This window comes from Dreissena polymorpha, chromosome 1 (genome assembly GCF_020536995.1).
Source record: "Dreissena polymorpha isolate Duluth1 chromosome 1, UMN_Dpol_1.0, whole genome shotgun sequence".
Taxonomy (NCBI): Eukaryota; Metazoa; Mollusca; class Bivalvia; order Myida; family Dreissenidae; genus Dreissena; species Dreissena polymorpha.
This window is the reverse complement of record NC_068355.1, coordinates 180531490-180554422: the sequence shown is the minus strand read 5'-3', so window position 1 is coordinate 180554422 and position 22933 is coordinate 180531490. Positions and strand designations below refer to the sequence as shown.

The window sequence follows — 22933 nt, the reverse complement described above, 5'->3', positions numbered from 1 at the left end:
GCCTGCCCAGTCCCTTCATGATAGTTAGTAAGTGTACCAAGTTTGAATGCAATAGCATTGATACTTTCTGAGAAAAGTGGACCTAAAAGCAAAACTTAACGGGACGCCGACGCAGACGCCAATGCCGACGCCAACGCCAAGGTGATAACAATAGCTCATTTTTTTTTTCAAAAAATAGATGAGCTAATAAGGACATTTGCCAGCGTACATAAATATTTTAAGTACCTGTGTGTATAAATTAAAGTAAGCGAATAGTGTTTGCATATGCAGATGAAAAAAAATGTATAGAAAAAAACAAAAAAGGTACATGTAATTGTGATTTATGACACAAAGGTTCTACCTATAATTTCTTTAAATATGTCATCATGGTCCTTTGAGCTAAAACAAAACAAAATGCATATTTATACAAAGTTGTAAAGAACAATATTAATTAAATTTAAATACTAAGTTTGGTCTACAATGGTAGTTAACAATACCCATTCCCTGACAAAGGATTCTGTATTATTATTTGAAATTGCTATTTTTTACAAGTTATCATATTCATACTATATGTTTTTTGGCTCCTGTTTGGGATGAATTTATTCATTTTACACTTGTATAAGTATAGCTTGATAAACAAAATAACATTATTTGTGGCTATAGCCGACTTTTTTATATACCCAAGTAGAAAACTTTTCTTATTCATAAAAGGAAACAATTAACCTGGTAATATCTCATCAATTAATGCTTTAGATATCTGACATTCCCCAAATTAATATTCTAAATTTTCCTCACTTTGTTTGCAAAAGGAGCACAATGGATCATTTGTTATTTTCATTTTGCTCAAAAGACTATTTGTTCCAAGTACATGTACCCTATGAATTATTCTGTATTGGAACCACTGTACCTTTACATCATTTGTTATTAAAAAGGGTAGTTCAAAAATGTAGTTCCATTCATTTTCATTAATTATGGTATTGAGTTTTATACCCCATTTTGCTTTAACTGAAGGTTGTTCATTGTTCTTATTTACAATATTATATTGTCTTTTAGCACCAGATTAGTTTTTCAATATGAGATGTAATAATGGGGGAAAAACGGTTTTATCATTTGTTGGGTAGGACAGGGTAAACAACATTTGTTCACAAATTTATCTATTGCTCTTGTCAACCCTATATAATTAATAAAATTTATTGTTAAACTGTACATTTCACTCAATTCATCTACAGAAATAATGGTTCCATTTTTTAATATATCACCTATACAGTAAATTCAAGCATCAAAACATGACTTAAAGTAAAACTTTTATTTCCTATCAATATATTTGGATTATAAAAAAGTGAATAATACAACAATTCTGCTTTTACTTCTAATTTACTACAATAAATTGAAAAGCTTTTTGAGACATCTACCCAAAAAGGTTTGAAATTCTGTTGGATATATTTAAAGCATAATGATAACTGCAATTAAAAAACATACATGTTTATTTTATAGAAAATGACGGTCGCCAAAAATGTCTTCAACGAGACTGCGATTACTTAACTTTATATTAAAATTAATAATTGAGCATACTCCATTTCTGAAACGATACTTTCCCTACAGAATATGAAACATGGATAAAATTCGTTTCACAATATAACTTTATAGTTCAAAATTTCAAACCGGCTTATCAACAAATGTTTGTTAAAAAGTGTAATATATTGTTTACTGTTACATAATGATATCGTCAGTTTTGGATTGTTTCCAAAACACTTTTGCAAATTGCCAATAACAGCATTCAAATCTACAGCATGTTGTTCTTTCCTCAGTCATTATAATTTTCCTGATGCTTGATAAATGTCTTTGTCTTATTTCGAACGAAGTCTTTAATATTTCTCCAACTTCTACTTAAACACGGGTTTTTTTAGCAATGTCTGGCATTTGGACTTCCCAGGCAATTTGTTTAGATGCATATATTTTTCAAATTCACTCATCACAACTCGTTGTTCCTGCGGCGTTGACTTCTTTTTTCCTGAAATATAAAACACCAAGATGCATACCATAACATGAATCAACAAGATGTGTTTGTGAAACACAATGTCCCCCTATATGATGTTTGACCTTGAAGGATGACCTTGACCCCTATATGATGTTTGACCTTGAAGGATGACCTTGACCTTGACCCTTCACCACTCAAAATGTGCAGCTCCATGAGATACACATGCATTTCAAATATAAAATTGCTAGCTTCAATATCGCAGAAGTGACATTACATGAGCAATTTTGACCCATATATTTGCCCTTAAAGGATGACCTTGACCTTTCACCACTCAAAAAATGTGCAGCTCCATGAGATACACATGCATGCCAAATATCAAGTTGCTATCTTCAATATTGCAAAAGTATTCATAAAATAAGCGATTTGGGCCACATATATTTGACCTTTGACCTTGAAGGATGACCTTGACCCTGACCTTTCACCACTCAAAATGTGCAGCTCCATGAAATACACATGCATGCCAAATATCAAGTTGCTATCTTCAATATTGCAAAAGTACTCATAAAATGAGCGATTTTGGCCACATATATTTGACATCTGACCTTGAAGGATGACCTTGACCTTGACCTTTCACCACTCAAAATGTGCAGCTCCATGAGATACACATGCATGCCAAATATCAAGTTGCTATCTTGAATATTGAAATACTGCAAAAGTGTACATTAAATGACCGATTTTGACCTATATATTTGACCTTTGACCTTGAAGGTTGACCTTGAACTTTCACCACTCAAAATGTGCAGCTCCATGAGATACATATGCATGCCAAATATCAAGTTGCTATCTTCAATATTGCAAAAGTTATTGCAAATGTTAAAGTTGGCGCAAACCAACCAACCAACCAACCAACAGACCAACCAACAGCCAGGGCAAAAACAATATGTCCCCCACTACAATAGTGGGGGACATAAAAAAAAATTGACAACTGCAACATTTTACGTTTATCTGTGTCGTCCACATAATAATGATATGATATGAACAACATTTCAAATTATAGGATGAGGACATCATGTTAAAAATAAGCAATGCTGAACCAAATATATACAATAAGAACAATTTTGCTGTTTCATGTAGCCAGAAATATACAGAGTACAAGTTATATCAAAGATAACAATTATACTATTAAGCAAAGTAATGCAAATATTCCTCCAAACAATTATTACACACGCAAATAACTATATTCGGGTTTAATGAATTGGTTCACTGGAAGGTGTGGTATAGCCTACATTCTAATAGCGCCTCCTAGTGGTATATCGTAAGCAACTCTGTACATGAAACAAGAGGGCCAAGATTGCCCTAGTTCGCTCACCTGAGAGGAGTCGGTTCATTCAATCTTTACCAAAAATCTTTACCAAACGTCAAACTTGACCTAGATATTGTCCAGACAAACATCCTGTTCAAGTTTCATCATTATTGAACCAAAACTCTGGCATATGGAGTGATTTTATGTTTGTAAGATTTGACCTGGTGACCTTTATTTTGAGTTGACCCCCCTCACCATACATCAAACGTTGCTTACAAAATAAATATTATGACCAAGATTCATAAAATCTGAAACAAAATTGTGACCTCTAGAGTGTTTACTAGGATTTTGTATAATTTAATGAAAATTTGGACAATCTAAAGGCAATAATTATGGCATTAATTATGTGACATATATAAGACCAATCTTTTCACCAAGTTTCATGATGATTGGGCAAAAAATGTGACTTCTAGAGTGTTCACAAGCTTTTTTTACTATATAAATATGAGAAAACTGCCACCCCCCCCCCGGCAGCCATGTTATTCAACTGACCGGAACCATTTTCAAACTCAACTCTCATATCAAGGAAACAAATGTTCTGAACAAATTTCATGAACAGGCCTCGACACTAACGGTGGTCCGGGGACCCGAGGCCCCCAGATTTTGGCGAGGACCACCAGTTCTATCAAGCTGGGTGGTCCTCCGGGAACCCTAAATTTATAGAACCACTTTGTCTTGATTGACCATTTGATTTTTAAAAGTGTCTCCAATTTTTAAAGAGCGGCATATAAAAAAAAATCGGTAAAATCTTATCCGAAAATGTACTGCGAATCGAAAGCATGCGACTGAGCATGAGCGGCCAGCGTCTGTCAGTTGTAAATATTGATTTTCGACGATGTAAGCGACCTACAGTGCAGAGTGTATATTGAAATCACTGAAGCGTGTAAGTGTTACAAACGGTGTTTTTACTGCTTTTGTCAAGTTTTATGGGGGTTATTATCGGATTATTAATGGCTCCTTTATGATATTGAGCCCCCAAAAAAGTAACACTGGGACAAACTGTCATGACGATCAGTAATTATTATAATTATTAGAGCCGCTATTTCTTTAATCAAAACCATAGGCGATCGGGCTGGCAAAAGCATTTAATTTCTCCACAAAACACATGCTGGTATACACTTTTTTCTACAGGTATTTGTGAGCATTTCTGTTTAATAGTTCCATTATTATAATGACCTTGGAAGGATATAATTTGATTAAGATACCAACAATTTCTGAAATAAAAAGTATATCGTTCACTTGGTGTACTATATTTCGGATATGTTAAAATTCTGACATTTTAAGACAGTGACATGCATGTGTTTGTTTGTTGTTGATAGTTTGTAAAAAAAAATTCTTTTGTTATTTCAGGCAACTAGAATAGATGGTGGTAATTATCTGGGCCTTTCTGTCAGGAAATAGGCGTGAACAATTTTAATTTAATTGATCCTGGAAATCATCCACCACTAACAGAAAACGTTTTAACAACAGAAGCTGATGTATGACATGTCCAAATGACCATATATAACTGTTTAACAAATTAAGTGAGATGATTTACTTTCTGATGTTTTATATTTCTTTTTCCCTTTCAAATGATGTAAATTGGTGTGATTCTATGTTTAAATAATTAATTTTGAAACATTTAGGCAGCATACTGTTTAATACATTGAAGTTATATTATTTTGGTTATCTGTGTTGTTTATCAAGTTGAAAAAAATGGTATTTATATACAAATAAAGCTTATTAAGACTTATGAAGGTATGACTTATGAAGGTACTTATTGTTTTTTATGTAATAATAAACTTTTTAAAGTGATAATATAGGCAATGACATTAATGTAGTAAGGTTTCTTTAAATGATTGTTCTTCTTAATAAGGTTGGAATAATCGACAGTTTTCACGACGCGAAAAAGTTGCAACAAGTTTTGTTGAGCCAGTGAAACCCCTGAATGCGCGTAATTACCTTTTCTTTCTTAAAAGTTTATAATAAGAACTTCCGAAACGCTAAGTTCTGGCGGCGAAGGGCAATGCTGAAGATGATAATGCTGAAGATGATTATGACAAGGATGACGATGCTGATGATATTGATGAAATACATGATATCAAAAGTTTACAAGACAAGGCTATGAGCTTTTAATGGGTCTGCTTTAAATGGCAACAGAATTGAATATAGGATATAAAAATGTGTACAAGTATGCTTCTTGTACTTATTTGCCCTTACGCCGAGAGTAGCTGTGTGTTGAAACAAGAGGACTCCCTAGTTTGGGTGAGGGCCACCAAAAGTTGAAAGTAGGGTTCCCTCCGGGTACCCTGTCAAAAAAGTTAGTGTCAAGGCCTGATGAAAATTGGGCCAAAAATATAACTTCTAGAGTGTTCACATGTTTTCACTATATACATACATGTATATAGAAAAATGCCCCGCCCATTTGCGGCCATGTTTTTTCACCGATCTGGATCATTTTCAAACTCGTCTGAGATATCAATAAAACCAATGTTTTGAGCAACTTTCATGATGATTGGGCTAAAATTGTGACTTCACGAGTGGTTACAAAGTTTCTCTATAGCCAAATAAGAAAAACTGCCCCCCCCCGCCCTGGCAGCCATGTTATTCAACTGACCGGAACCATTTTCGAACTCAACTCTCATATCAAGAAAACAAATGTTCTGACCAAATTTCATGAAAATTGGGCCAAAAATGTGACTTCTAGAGTGTTCACATATTTTCACTATATACATAGAGAAAAATGCCCCACCCACTGGCGGCCATGTTTATCAACGATCTGCACCATTTTTGAACTCGTCCGAGATATCAATAAAAACAATGTTCAGACCTGTTTACCCTACCGATTGCTTCTCATTAGTATGGAGGGCATCTCTCAGTAGTTTGGGGCTGTTGTCAGTAGTTTTAAACTTTTCAATCATTTTGAGCATTAAAACACCATGACTGGGTCACATATCAGTTTAACGGTACATAAAACATTAGATAAATTTACTTGCTAATAATAAAATCTGTTAGTTGATTTTTTTTTTGCTTTGATGTTTTACAGCCTGTGCCATTTGGATTGGTAAAATTAGCGCGATAAACCATGAAATTGGAAAAAACGCGATAAACCATGAAATTTGTAGACATTAAGCATTATACATATGAATATAAGTAACAAAATTAAAATTGTTTTTAAGTGCATGTTTGACAGCATTTTATATTATAAAGTGCTGCTTCAATGTCTTCTTAAAATATTTTGATAATATCCATCCATATGCATATTAAACTTGCAATAATCTATAGATTCTTAAATACACCATTTGATCATAAGCTCTTTAAGAGTAGCTATTAATTTAATTCAGTATTTTTTAAAATAAATATCATAAGGGGAAAACATAAACAAATATTGACAAACATCCTTTAGTGTTCTTGTTGTGTTAATGATGTTACAGTATTAAATGGAGTTAGAATAATATATTTTATTTGTTTACCTTTCAATATCTTGCACTTGACAACCTCAGTTCAATGCTATTTCATTAAACTGTACAGCGTAACAAACATAATAAAGCAGAATATGCATATGAATCTGATTAGACACAGATCAACTAACATATAAATCAAATCATGTTTGTCTCTTTCCATTTTCGAACGATACTCATCTTATTATAACAAATGCTCTAAGTTTGTGAGTAGACTAAACTCCAATTTTCCAACACTCGTTTCCGTGACGCACATTCACTGTGCAGATTTCTGATACATATTTGTGTTTTTTTAAATCTCAAACGTAGTATGTTGCGTTAATTGACACACGCATTACATTATTCCCTTATGACCATATGATATTATCCATTTTTAATTTGAATGGTATTTATTATTTTCGCCGTTAATCGCAATTTCTCGTCTGCTTGCCGCCATCTTGGACGTGTGTAAAAACGGGCGTGCTCAATCCCGATACATTGACTATCGTCGGTATTCTCCGCAATAGAAAGAGAGATGTGTATACTGGATAGCAACGTAAAATCGTATATATTCGGCTAAATTTGCGAACCAATACACATGTCAGTTCGGTGACGACTCGACAAGCTTGATCAGCATTCGTTCCCCGGGAGGCTTGAATTTCAACGTTTTTTACTACGCAAGCGCCAAATGATTATGATTGATAAATTACCCGTTAAGACCGAAAATAAGCGAAAGTACGATTAAAATCTGAAATTTGACCATTTTGATCAATGGATCCGTAGTTTTTAAGTACAAATCCGTAGTGCGTAGTTTAGCCAAATAATCCGTAGTAACTACGGCGAATCCGTAGAAGTAAACAGGTCTGAATGTTTCGACCAATTTTCATGATGATTGGGCAAAAATTGTGACTTCTAGAGTGTTTACAAGGTTTCTCTATAGCCAAATTAGGAAAACTGCCCCGCCTACTGGCCGCCATGTTTTTCAACGGACCGGAACCACTTTTAAACTCAACCAACATATCATTAAGACGAACATTTTGACAAAGTTACTTGAAGATTGGGCATGAAATGTTACTTCTACAGTGTTTACAATGTTGTTTGTTTTTTGACCTAGTGACCTAGTTTTTGACCCGGCACAACCCAGATTCCAACTCGACCGAGACTTCATTAAGGCAAAGCTTCTGACCAAGTTTGATGACGATCGGACAATAAATGTGGATTCTAGAGTGTTTACGAACAAATGTGGACGGACGGATGACAGACAGACGGACGACGGACAAAGACCGGTCACAAAAGCTCACCTGAGCAGTCAGGTCAGCTCCAAATATACCTAATTGCAGTGGATATATGATTGTTTTCCTTTTTCTTGTACAATAACCTTGACTTTTAAAATGGGGCAGAGTTCTTATGACGGGGGTCAACAATTTTCACCAGGGATGCTTTCTGCAAAAAATGGGGATCCAAAGCAAATGTCGAGATGTGTGTGCACTGTCTATGAATGCTTTATTGATAAAAAAATAGAAAAAATAACACCAACATACTTCTTTTTAGACTTGTTGAAAGTATAGCAAGTATGATGACAATTGTTTTATTTGAACTGGTTCAGATAAAGTAAAATTATATGCAATCATCAACACATGCATATTCCGTCAGACTAGTGGATTCTTATTAGACAACATTATCCTGGTTAAAATTTGCTTTACACAACAATTAAGTATTTCTATCACATAAACATTCTAAAATACATAATAAGATAATTGATCAATAGATCTAAACAATTAAATATCAGAGAAAGATTGAACTCATAAAATAATTAATCATAAAGACGGCTATGTTGATTAACATTTCAATGTTAATGCTCTGTAACCCTGCGAGCTCAATTTGGTGTAGACCAGATTTTGACCCAAACTTATGTATACACACTGCAGTGCGTTTGATATGTTTTTGTTTCGATATTTTGTAATAGCAATTATAGAAGTGGTTTGAAGAAGTACGCAATCTTATCATTGGCTATAGTATAGTTTTTGTTGAAATAATGTCCAATGCCTTATTAATTCAGAAGTGTAAATAAAATCAAACGCTAATGCGCACAGTCCATTTTAAGTTGTATTACCTGTAATGGTGGGAAGTTCAGAATCAGGTCCGATCTGCTTACAAGTATACACCGGGCTTTTTTTCAAATATATTCACCTACATTATGTTAGATTTATTATTTTAACATTGAACGCCAAACGAAACGCCAACTTGGAACAAAAGCTTAAAGCAACTGCCTATATATTAATTAATCGTAAACCAGCAAAGGTTGTCAAGACACACAATTATTACTATTACATAATACAAGCACCATTCCGGGCACTGTGACCTTGACCTTTGACCTAGTAACCTCAAAATCAATAGGGGTCATCTGCCAGTCATGAGCAATGTACCTATGAAGTTTCATGATCCTTGGCCTAAGCATTCTTGAGTTATCATCCGATCTACCCACCTACCGACATGTGCAAAACAATATACCCCCTATTCTTCGAAGGGGGCATAATAATGATAACAATATATCCTTCAAATTTCTAATTTACTTACTTTTGTATTTATGTTTGCAATGTATGCATTGATCGCATGATAAATAGTAACCGACATTAACATACTCCTGCACCCCACTTAACCCCTAAACCAGGAACCTATCCAAAAATGTTTGTATAGGTCTATGCGTTAACCTTTTATTGAGATACCTTCAATGGGAAATCTCAGAGCGATATTTTTGGGAAGCACTTAAATGGATACTTAACAGCGCTCATCATTTTGAAAAACAAATATTGCAAAGTTCTATCTTAAATATTAATAATAGTAATTAAAGGTAAATTTTAATTTGATAAACAGTATTTACAGTTTGTTCACAGGTTAAATGTATATAATGTATACAATGAATCTTATGTAAGTAAATGTTTGTTATGTGTGTATAAATTTAATGATGTATCAAGAGGTTTCTATATCATACCATGTTTTCATTATAAAAACAATGTTAAGCTTCTCATTTAGGTAACGCATTTATAAACAATTTACACACAAATATTGACCAAAACAAAAAACAATCGTGTCCCAAAACAAAGACAAGAGCACCGCATAACGGGTGCCACGCTCGGCTGCGAAAACTTGTTCGAATTTTTTTTCACAGTGACCTTGACCTTTGATCTAGTGACCCAAAAATGGGTGTGGCATGTAGAACTCATCAAGGCGCATCTATTTATGAAGTTTCAAAGGTGTAAAGGGAAGCAATTTGATTTTAGGGCCTATGTTAAAGTTTTATATTAGAGGTCACAGTGACCTTGACCTTTGACCTACTGACCCGAAAATGGGTGTGGCTTGGTGAACGCAACAAGGTGCATCTACATATGAAGTTTCAAAGTTGTATGTGGAAGCACTTTGATTTTAGAGCCAATGTTAAGGTTTTAGCACAACGCCTACGGCGGACGACGAGCTGGCTATTACAATACCTCAGGTTTTCTCTGAAAACAGCAGTGTTCTGCCGTGAATCTTTACTGCTGGGGACAGGGACCCATTAGGGTTTAAAAAGTGGGGACAAAAAGGAAAAATCTGGGGACACCGTAATATATTTGTAGCAGAATTAAATTTTCAGAAACTAATTAATGGAGTTTGTTTTCTTCGACTGGTCACTTTCCGCCATTTTGATAAGTATGGAAATTTCCTTGATATCTTATTGGTTGTTATAATCTCAACTTACCAATGCAATAAAGTGTTATTAATGTAGATTAACCATTGGCTGCAAAATGACGTCACGTCCAATTAAATAATTTTCTAGTTACACATTCACTCGATTACTATACCGACTTACAGATTGAATCAATGAGTTTTTATTCTTAATTTCTTTGCGCCCGCGGGCCCATATACGGAAAACGGGTGGGGACAAATCTTTTATTTTTGCGCCAATGACGCAAGGGCGCATCCACGGCAGAACACTGAAACAAGCCTAGCTCAAAATGGGTCTGGTGTGTAGAACTCAAGGTGCATGTACATGTGAAATTTAAAAGTTGTAGTTGGAAGCACATTTATTGTAGAGCCTATGTTAAGTGTAATATTAGAGGTCACAGACATTGACCTTTGACCTCGTGACCCAAAAATGGGTGTGGCGTGTAGAACACATCAAGGTGCATGTACATGTGAAATTCAAAAATTGTAGGTGGAAGCACATTTATTGTAGAGCCTATGTTAAAGTTTAATATTAGAGGTCACAGGGACCTTGACCTTTGACCTCGTGACCCAAAAATTGACAAATCAATCATTTGAGTTACAAATAATGAAAATAATAAATATGTACAGTAACAATGAAAAGAACTTAAATTCTTGGTAAGAAAATATATAATATGAGATTTATTATTATATAAATTACTTCCCTTCAAAATAATTCTCTCTAACAATTCTCTATTTTTAGTAGCAAATAATTAAAAGCCACTACCGTGACTGTAGATTCACCACTCAATATGTGCAGCTCCATGAGATACACATGCATGCCAAATATATAAAGTCGTTATGTTCAATATTGAATAATTATCTCCCTTTAAAGCTTATTACTTCCCTTAAATGTGTATTTTTTATCGTAGACCTTGAAGGATGACCTTGACGTTGACAGATTACCACAATGTGTTTGTCAGAAACACAATGCCGCCTACTGCGCCGCTTCGATTTATTTAACAAAAATATATACCTGGGCAGGTCAGATAACTATGTCCATTTAAAGCTTATTACTTCCCTTGACTTTGTTATTTCGACCCTAGACCTTGAAGGATGATGTTCATCTTGAAATTTTACCACTCAAAATGTGCAGCTCCATAAAATACACATGCATGCCAAATAGCAAGTTGTTATGTTCAAGATTTAAAACGTTATGGCCAATGTTAAGGTTTAAGCACGACGCCTACAGCGGTCGGCGGACAAAGAGCTGGCAATGACAATAGCTCGGGTTTACTCCGAAAACAGCCGAGCTAAAAAACTAGTTCCATAAAATTTATTAAGCTTGTAGTGACTTATTGTGTTTAAATATGACTCGATATAGTGAGCCTAATGATTCAGATTTATTAAAGATTGATTTTGAGGGGTAAATAGTTTTGAAAATAAAGTGCATGCATAAGCCAGGGGGGTTTTTTAGAGAAAGGGGAAGACGCTGGGTGAAAGGGGAAAAAAGAGTGCGAAATAGACATACCGGGTATTAGGAAAAAAAATAAAAACTGTTCATTTCAATGTCTATAACTCATCAAAAGAGGCTTGTCTCTGTCCTTTTTGTTCTTAAACACATTTAACACGTATTAAAGTCAAAGTCCTTAATTAAGTTGCAGGTGTAGATCTAATTATGGGAAATGTTTTCAACTATATTTTTGTACTGGGGCCGGGGGACGATGTCAATTTTGTGATTCCAATTTCATGATGAATGGGTTGAGGATCTTGATCTGCTACAGTATTGGAAGGGAAAGGAGCGGCAGCTGCCGATTGTCTACTTTCACTTTCACAATGTTCGATGTTGATTACCTCAGAATCCTGCTGGGTATTAACGGTTTTCGATGATTCTTTCTTAAAAATTGCCTCGATGCGTTCAGTATCTTCCGAGTCCGAATGTTTTATTTTGTTTGTGTAAGAACGCCAATTGTGAGACATTTTTTTCTGTTTTCACGTTTATATCTTGGCTTGCACATAACCCGGATGAAAATTCGACTGGTTTCTGGTAATTTATTGACGAAACACCCTTCTCGCGCAAGACCGGAATCCAGTAAAATAGTCACATGATTATTACGATTAGTTGCCCAGTTTACATGACGTAATTTAAGAGCTATATTTAGAATAACTGGGATTCCCAGATTATTTGTGTTCGTCTGGAGAGAGAGAGAAAGATCGTTGTGCATGGTGCAAATTGGGTAATTGTCGAATGCCCAAAGGAAAAATAAACATTTTGTTGAGAGAAAATATTATTTTTTGGTGAAAAATGATATTTTTGGTGGGGAAATTGTATTTTGATGGGAAAAATTCTGGTAGGGGAAGACACTTTCTTAGTAAAAAAAAAACCTGTAAGCGTATGTAAATCAAGTTTATTGTTGTCTTAATATAAAATTTGACTTCTAGAGCATTCAAAAACGCCCACTGGCACTCATATTGGTAGAAGAGATAGACCATTTTCAAACTCACAAGAGATGTCACTCATATTGGTAGAAGAGATAGACCATTTTCAAACTCACTAGAGATGCCACTCATATTGGTAGAAGAGATTGACCATTTTCAAACTCACTAGAGATGCCACTCATATTGGTAGAAGAGATAGACCATTTTCAAACTCACTAGAGATGCCACTCATATTGGTAGAAGAGATAGACCATTTTCAAACTCACTAGAGATGCCACTCATATTGGTAGAAGAGATAGACCATTTTCAAACTCACTAGAGATGCCACTCATATTGGTAGAAGAGATAGACCATTTTCAAACTCACTAGATATGTCACTCATATTGGTAGAAGAGATAGACCATTTTCAAACTCACTAGAGATGCCACTCATATTGGTAGAAGAGATAGACCATTTTCAAACTCACTAGAGATGCCACTCATATTGGTAGAAGAGATAGACCATTTTCAAACTCACTAGAGATGCCACTCATATTGGTAGAAGAGATAGACCATTTTCAAACTCACAAGAGATGTCAGTCATATTGGTAGAAGAGATAGACCATTTTCAAACTCACAAGAGATGTCACTCATATTGGTAGAAAAGATAGACCATTTTCAAACTCACTAGAGATGCCACTCATATTGGTAGAAGAGATAGACCATTTTCAAACTCACTAGAGATGCCACTCATATTGGTAGAAGAGATAGACCATTTTCAAACTCACAAGAGATGTCACTCATATTGGTAGAAGAGATAGACCATTTTCAAACTCACAAGAGATGTCATTCAAAAGCATCTTGTGAGCAAGTTTTGTGAGGAAAAAATGCCTGTAGAGTGTTTAGAATATTTTCATTCAATTTGAGCTAGCAACCTTGTGTTTGAACCCAGTTTTGTACTTCGCAGAGATATCAATGAAACGATTGTTTTCATGAAGCACAGATCATGTGTTTAATGACAATGAACTCAACAAAAAATTTAAACAAGAGCTGTGTTTGTAAAACAAAATGCCCCCTACTGAGCTTTGAAGCCGCACTGCAGCTATTTTAGTAAAAAAAGACCTTTGACCTTGAAGGATGACCTTGGCCTTGACCTTTCACCACTCAAACTGTGCAGCTTCATGAGATGCACATGCCTGCCAAATATCAAGTTGCTATCTTCAATATTGAAAAAGTTATGACCACCCTTAATGTTTTGAGACAGACACACACATACAATGACAAACAGATGGGCCAAAAACAATTAAACCCCCAATCATTTGACCCGGCGGCATAAAATTTCCTAACTAAACAGATGAAAATTACACAAATAATAAACACACACATAAAAATGAACAAATTAAAAGCTGTCTGATTTCTAACTACATGTTTCTTTTTAAGTATTATGCCAGCTAAACTGAATGTTTCAACGCAAGTTAATGATGCAATACAATGAGGACTTTGTAATGAAAGAGTATAGATTATCACTAACAAGGTCACTTTCAAGATATTAACTCATGCTATGAATAGTTAAATGCTTGTCTGCAACATGTTGATTCAATGGTCAAAAGTTTTTGTATTTAACTAGCAGCACCATTAACATGTTTGAACTTTGATATTTAGCATGACCTTGACCTTCGATAAAGGCTTTCAGGACTTGCACGTAAAACGCCTTCTGCACGTAATGAACATTTTTGGCAAATTACTTTTAAACATTGCATGATGCATAGTTCAAGTTACAGTGCAGAAAATCTGTAATTTTCTAAAAATCAAACATTTGACCTGTAAGGTATGTTTGAATCTGACCTTTGATCTCTGATTCTTAACTTGACATTTGAGCTACTAGAGAGAAGATTGTTACACATGACACACATTTGATCTCTGATTCTTTACTTGACGTTTGAGCTACTAGAGAGAAGACTGTTACACATGACACACATTTGATCTCTGATTCTTAACTTGACATTTGAGCTACTAGAGAGAAGGTTGTTACACATGACACACATTTGATCTCTGATTCTTTACTTATCATTTGAGCTACTAGAGAGAAGATTGTTACACATGACACACATTTGATCTCTGATTCTTAACTTGACATTTGAGCTACTAGAGAGAAGATTGTTACACATGACACACATTTGATCTCTGATTCTTTACTTGACATTTGAGCAATCATGAACACATGCATATGCCGTCAGACTATTGGATTCTTATTAGGTAACAAATACAATATCCTGATAAAAATTTGCTTTACAAAACAATTAAGTATTAATATCACATAAACATTCTAAAATACACAATAAGATAATTGATCTATATATCTAAACAAGAGCAGCGCACAATGGGTGCCAGCACTCAGCTGCGAGTGCAGTTTTAAATAAATGAAAGCTTGTCAGATTTTTTTTAGAGGTCACAGTTACCTTGACCTTTGACCTAGTGACCCCAAAATGGGTGTGGCGTGTAGAACTCATCAAAATGTATCTACATACAGTGATTTTTTTTGCCCAAAATTACTGCCGATATTCGACTGCTTCCCAATAGCAAAGCATGACGTTTTTTCCCAAAATATGACCAAAATTTCCCCCAAAAATGACCAAATTTTCCCCAAAAAGCCAAAAGATTACAATGTCATTTAGCGTTAATTTCGTAGAACGAGTGCCGATCGAGCTTGTCTAGTCTTCGCCGAATGACAACTGACTTACGAATGTTCGCGAATGTAGCCAAATGCGATTTTACGTTGCTATCCACACATCTATCTCTATATTGCGGAGGATACCGACGATAGTCGATGTATCCCAATTATTAACGCCTGTTTTTACACACGTCCAAGATGGCGACAAGCAGATGAGAAGTTCGCGATGAGCATTGAAAATGATCACTCAAATTAACAGCGGATATCACATGGTTATTAGGAGATTATTTAATGTGTGTGTCAATTTACGCAAAATACTACGTTTGAGATGAACAACAACACATATTTATAAGAAATCTTCACAGTAAATGTGTGTCACGGAAAATCAGTGTTGGGAAATTGGAGTTAGTTTAGTATACCCACAAAGTTAAAGCATTTAAGATGAGAATCGTTCGAAAATGGAAAGAGACAAACATGATTTGATTTATATGTAAGTGGATCTGTGTTTAATCAGATTCATATGCATATTCTGCTTTATTATGTTTGTCACGCTGTATAGTTTGGTGAAATAGCATTGAACTGAGGATGTCAATTGTGAAAGATATTAAAAGGTAAACAAATGAAATGTATTATTTTAGCTCCATTTAATAGAAATGTATTATTTTAGCTCCATTTAATACAACATTAACACAGCAAGAACACTAAAGCTTGTTTGTTAACATTTTTTAATGTTTTCACCATATCATATTTTACTTTAAAAAACATCCTGAATTAAATTCATACTCTTAAAGAGATTATGATTAAATCATAATGGTACATGTATATTGAAGAATCTTTAGATTATTGCAAGTTAAATATGCATGTGGAAGGATATTAACTAAACGTTGTAAGAAGACATGAAAGCAACACTTTATAATATAAAAATGCTGACAAACAAGAACTAAGCAATTTTTATTCTGTTCTTGTAATCATATTTATAATGTTTCCCAATTTCATGGTTTATCGCGCTATTTTTCCCCAATTTCATGGTTTATCGCGCTAATTTTCCCAATCCAAATGCCACAGGCTGTAACCAAAAAAAAACAAAAAAAATCACTGACATGAATTTTCAAAGATGTAGGTGGAAGCACTTTGATTTTAAAGCAAAATGTAAAGGTTTTAGCACGATGCGGACGGCGGATGACAAGACTAGCTGGCTATGACATTACCTCGGGTTTTCTCTGAAAACAGCCGTGCTAAAAAATAAATTTCAGAGAAAGATTGAACTCATTAATCATTTAATCATACAGACGGCTTTGTTGATTAACATTTCCATGTTAATGCATTGTAACTCTGGGAGCTCACTTTGGTGAAAACCAGATATTGACCCACACTTAGGTATACACACTGCCGTGCGTTTGATATGTTTTTGTTTCAATATTTTGTAATATAAATTATAAAAGTGGTTTGAAGTGGTACGCCATCTTATCATTGGCTATAGTATAGTTATTGTTGAAATAATGTTCAATGCCTTATTAATTCAGAAGTGTAAATAAAACAAAACGCTTATAATGTGTGTTCAGTCCTTTTTGAGTTGTATTAACTGTAATGGTGGGAAGTTCAGAATCAGGTCCGTTCTTCTAACAACCATACTCCAGACTTTTTTTCAAATCTATTTGCCTACATTATGCTATCTTTGTTATTTCAACATTGAATGCTAAACGAAACCCCAGCTTGGAACAAAAGCTTAAAGTCACAGCCTATAGATTAATAAATCCTTGTTCATGATGGGAAACTCTGAAAACCAGCAAAGGTTGTCAAGACACACTATTATTACACTTACATGATACAAGCACCATTCCAGGCAAGGATACTACAGGAATAAAAGCTACATGTTTAAGAAATTATCAACGTGTAAGCGTTGGTTATTGCGGTAATAACCAATGGTTTGCTTATTAATTAAACCACAAGTGGTTTGATAACAAGCCTCGGAACAACAAACGTGCAGACGATGTTAGACAATTTGCAGACAATTTGTAATTGGCTAAAATCAGACATTTGGCCTGTACGGGACGTTTGAACCTGACCTTTAATCTCTGAATCTTTACTTGACATTTGAGCTACTAGAGAAGATTGTTACACATGACACAAATTTGATCTCTGATTCTTTACTTGTCATTTAAGCTACTAGAGAGAAGATTGTTACACATGACACACATTTGATCTCTGATTCTTTACTTGACATTTGAACTACTAGAGAAAAGATTGTTACACATGACACAAATTTGATCTCTGATTCTTTACTTGTCATTTAAGCTACTAGAGAGAAGATTGTTACACATGACACACATTTGATCTCTGATTCTTTACTTGACATTTGAACTACTAGAGAAAAGATTGTTACACATGACACACATTTGATCTCTGATTCTTTACTTGACATTTGAACTACTAGAGAGAAGATTGTTACACATGACACACATTTGATCTCTGATTCTTTACTTGACATTTGAACTACTAGAGAAAAGATTGTTACACATGACACACATTTGATCTCTGATTCTTTACTTGACATTTGAACTACTAGAGAGAAGATTGTTACACATGACACACATTTGATCTCTGATTCTTTACTTGACTTTTGAACTACTAGAGAAAAGATTGTTACACATGACACACATTTGATCTCTGATTCTTTACTTGACATTTGAACTACTAGAAAGAAGATTGTTACACATGACACACATTTACTTGACGTCTGGGCTACTAGAGATAAGATTGTTACACATGACACACATTAAAATTTTGATCTCTGATTCTTTACTTGACATTTGAGCTACTTGAGAGTAGATTGTTACACATGACACACATTTGATCTCCGATTCTTTACTTGACATTTGAGCTACTAGAGAGAAGATTGTTACACATGATACACATTTGATCTTTGATTCTTTACTTGACATTTGAGCTACTAGAGAGAACAATTTTACACATGATACACATTTGATCTCTGATTGTTTTCTTGACATTTGAGCTACTAGAGAGAAGATTGTTACACATGACACACATTTGATCTCTGATTCTTAACTTGACATTTGAGCTACTAGAGAGAAGATTGTTACACATGACACACATTTGATCTCTGATTCTGTTCTTAACATTTGAGCTACTTGAGAGTAGATTGTTACACATGACACACATTTGATCTCTGATATTTTCTTGACATTTGAACTACTAGAGAGAAGATTGTTACACATGACACACATTTGATCTCTGATTCTTTACTTGACATTTGAGCTACTAGAGAGAATATTGTTACACATGACACACATTTGATCTCTGATTCTTTACTTGACATTTGGGCTACTAGAGAGAAGATTGTTACACATGACACACATTTGATCTCTGATTCTTAACTTGACATTTGAGCTACTAGAGAGAACAATTTTACACATGACACACATTTGATCTCTGATTGTTTTCTTGACATTTGAGCTACTAGAGAGAAGATTGTTACACATGATACACATTTGATCTCTGATTCTTTACTTGACATTTGAGCTACTAGAGAGAAGATTGTTACACATGATACACATTTGATCTCTGATTCTTTACTTGACATTTGAGCTACTAGAGAGAAGATTGTTACACATGACACACATTTGATCTCTGATTCTTTACTTGACATTTGAGCTACTAGAGAGAAGATTGTTACACATGACACACATTTGATCTCTGATTCTTTACTTGACATTTGAGCTACTAGAGAGAAGATTGTTACACATGACACACATTTGATCTCTGATTCTTTACTTGACATTTGAGCTACTAGAGAGAAGATTGTTACACATGACACACATTTGATCTCTGATTCTGTTCTTAACATTTGAGCTACTTGAGAGTAGATTGTTACACATGACACACATTTGATCTCTGATTGTTTTCTTGACATTTGAACTACTAGAGAGAAGATTGTTACACATGACACACATTTGATCTCTGATTCTTTACTTGACATTTGAGCTACTAGAGAGAAGATTGTTACACATGACACACATTTGATCTCTGATTCTTTACTTGACATTTGGGCTACTAGAGAGAAGATTGTTACACATGACACACATTTGATCTCTGATTCTTAACTTGACATTTGAGCTACTTGAGAGAAGATTGTTACACATGATACACATTTGATCTCTGATTCTTTACTTGACATTTGAGCTACTAGAGAGAAGATTGTTACACATGACACACATTTGATCTCTGATTCTGTTCTTAACATTTGAGCTACTAGAGAGAAGATTGTTACACATGACACACATTTGATCTCTGATTCTTTACTCGACATTTGAGCTACTAGAGAAGATTGTTACACATGATACACATTTGATCTCTGATTCTTTACTTGACATTTGAGCTACTAGAGAGAAGATTGTTACACATGACACACATTTGATCTCTGATTCTTTACTTGACATTTGAGCTACTAGAGAAGATTGTTACACATGATACACATTTGATCTCTGATTCTTTACTTGACATTTGAGCTACTAGAGAGAAGATTGTTACACATGACACACATTTGATCTCTGATTCTGTTCTAAACATTTGAGCTACTAGAGAAGATTGTTACACATGATACACATTTGATTTCTCTGATTCTTTACTTGACATTTGGGCTACTAGAGAGAAGATTGTTACACATGACACACATTTGATCTCTGATTCTTAACTTGACATTTGAGCTACTAGAGAGAAGATTGTTACACATGATACACATTTGATCTCTGATTCTTTACTTGACATTTGAGCTACTAGAGAGAAGATTGTTACACATGACACACAATCTCCAATGGATAACATGTGAAGTGCATCAAATTAAAATAGCATGATGAATGACAAAGGCACTGTCAGTGAACAATGTGCTTTCAGTCTAAATATTAAGATGGTGGTAATCAATTTTTAAATAGCGGAATGAATGAAAAATTACAGTGCAGACGACTGTGTCGTAATGCATGCAGGCAAATAAAAGCCACAGTCACATTGAATCTTATAAAAGCAATAAAAGTTGTTGAAATGATAAACTTTGTTTATGGATCGGTGCAAATACCTTGATAAACAGTATAATAATTAAGTGTGGAAATTAAAAGGTAGTAATAAGTGTAAGGTAATGGTGTTAATGAATTGCAATTCTCCTCATTGATATCTGCACAGTACACACCCATGACAGTTCATGTTGAAATACTGTAGTCTATATAAGATACATGGAAAGCCTTAAACGTTACATCATACAAACACAACAAAGGGCAATAACTCTTAAAAAAGTGCAGGGTTATGGTTATTGTACATTGCACATCTTCCTATTACTTTCTACACATTCATAAAGTTTCATGTTGAAATAGTGTAGCCTATCTGAGATATTGCCCTGAAATGTTCTATCATACAAATAAAACAAACACTTCTCACTATCAATATACCATCTGTCTATAATCTTCCTTGTTAAGAAGAACACTCACTGTTCTCAAGAAGTGGTTGAAGTGTGCGCTTATGACTTGGTATTAAATCTTCATTCTGCAGTATTTAGAGGGTGAATATTAAATTACAAGAATTTAATGTGGCCATACAAATTGTTAAATTAAAACTTTTAATATCATTTACAATGTATAGGCTTCAAACTTTGAAATGGTGTTATGAAGTCTGAGAAAACATATAGGGATCAACCTTATATATTCATCCAATGATCCAAAATCTGCAAAATTAAGCTTGTAGGAAAATGATGTCTTACATATGGCCTAATTTGAACATTTTTAGATATCTCTTTTGCATAGTTTTTAGAACATTTGTTCAAAGTAGTTTTATCTATTAAGTCTTAATAAAATATATCCTTCCAGAAATTGACACACAGACGCATGACAAAACAAGACTATTGCTCCACCATTGTCAGAAATTCCACCATTGTCAGATTTTTTTTTATTTGTTGCCATAGCAACCTGAATTTTTTACGTAGGACAAAACATTGAAATTGCGTGCATAATGTCCATATTGCCATCTATCCATGTTCCAAGTTTCATGAACAAATGTTAATAACTTTTTAAGTTATCAAAGGATCCAGAAAAGTGTGACTGACTGACAGACAGACAGACAGACAGAGCCCTAGTGGGCATCAAACGTTGTGCGAACATTGCTGCAACGTAATATTTAGGTCGCAACGTCGGCAACCATTACCGAACGTTGCCACAACGTTGCATACAAAACATTACCTGGATGTCCGGGTAATGTTTTGTATGCAACGTTGTGGCAACGTAACATTTAGGTCGCAACATCGGCATCCATTACAGAACGTTGCCACAACGTTGCATACAAAACATTACCCGGACGTTTCATCAAATGTTGCAGTTGGGTTGTCACAATGGTGTATATGAAATTTTTCCCCGACCTTTTTTTTCCAACGTTTCTGCAACGTTGTATTTAGGTTGCATTCAAAGGTTGCAGTTTGGTTGTCACAATGGTGTATATGAAAGTTGTCCCGACATTTTTTTCCCAACATTGCTGCAACGTTGTATTTAGGTTGCATTCAAACCTTGCAGTGTGGTTGTCACAATGGTGTATATGATTGTTTTCTTGACGTTTTTTTCCAACGTTGCTGCAACGTTGTATTTAGGTTGCATTCAAACGTTGCAGTTTGGTTGTCACAATGGTGTATATGAAAGTTTTCCCCACGTTTTTTTCCAACATTACTGCAACGTTGTATTTAGGTTGCATTCAACTTTGCAGTTTGGTTGTCACAATGGTGTATATGAAAGTTTTCCCGAATTTTTTTTCCAAAGTGGCTGCAACGTTGCAGTTAGGTTGCATTGTAACGTTGCAGATTGGTAGTCACAATGGTGTTTATGAAAGTTTTCCCAACGTTTTTTTTCCAAACATTGCTGCAACGTTGTATTGAGGTTGCATTCAAACGTAGTATTTTTTAATTCTTTTTTTAAAATAATAACAAGATGTGTTTGTGAAACACAATGTCCCCCTATATGATGTTTGACCTTGAAGGATGACCTTGCAATATAGCAAAAGTTATTGCAAAATGTTAAAGTTGGCGCAAACAGACAGACAGACCAACCAACCAACAGACAGGGCAAAAACAATATGTCCCCCACTACTATAGTGGGGGACATAAAAATAAACAAACTATTTACTGCCAACCGCTCTTTCGAGTATTATCGGCAGATATGCACACTGTCGAATCTGTTTCCTAGAAAGAACCAGTACTTATTGTCTAAAGAGGAGATAATAAAACGCTCCCCGAGTAGGAATCGTACTTCATAATCATATAGTTCATGCATAGCATCAATGAAAATCTGATTTCTTGTAAATTTTAGCAATTCAATTTTTTAAATTTTACAGATCAGTTGCTTAAACTTAAAGATGCTAAAGATGAACTTTAACTCAAAA

The 22933-nt window shown here is 34.6% G+C and overlaps 1 long non-coding RNA gene across 1 annotated transcript in view; it reads right to left on the bottom strand.

Moving 5' to 3' along the window:
• Positions 1–846: 846 nt before the first annotated feature.
• The window catches only part of LOC127864039 (uncharacterized), a 61102-nt gene continuing 39015 nt past the window's right edge, over positions 847–22933 (bottom strand). Inside the window, exon 2 of the long non-coding RNA XR_008041394.1 lies at positions 847–1990. This is a non-coding gene — a long non-coding RNA (uncharacterized LOC127864039). The remainder of the gene's footprint in view (positions 1991–22933) is intronic.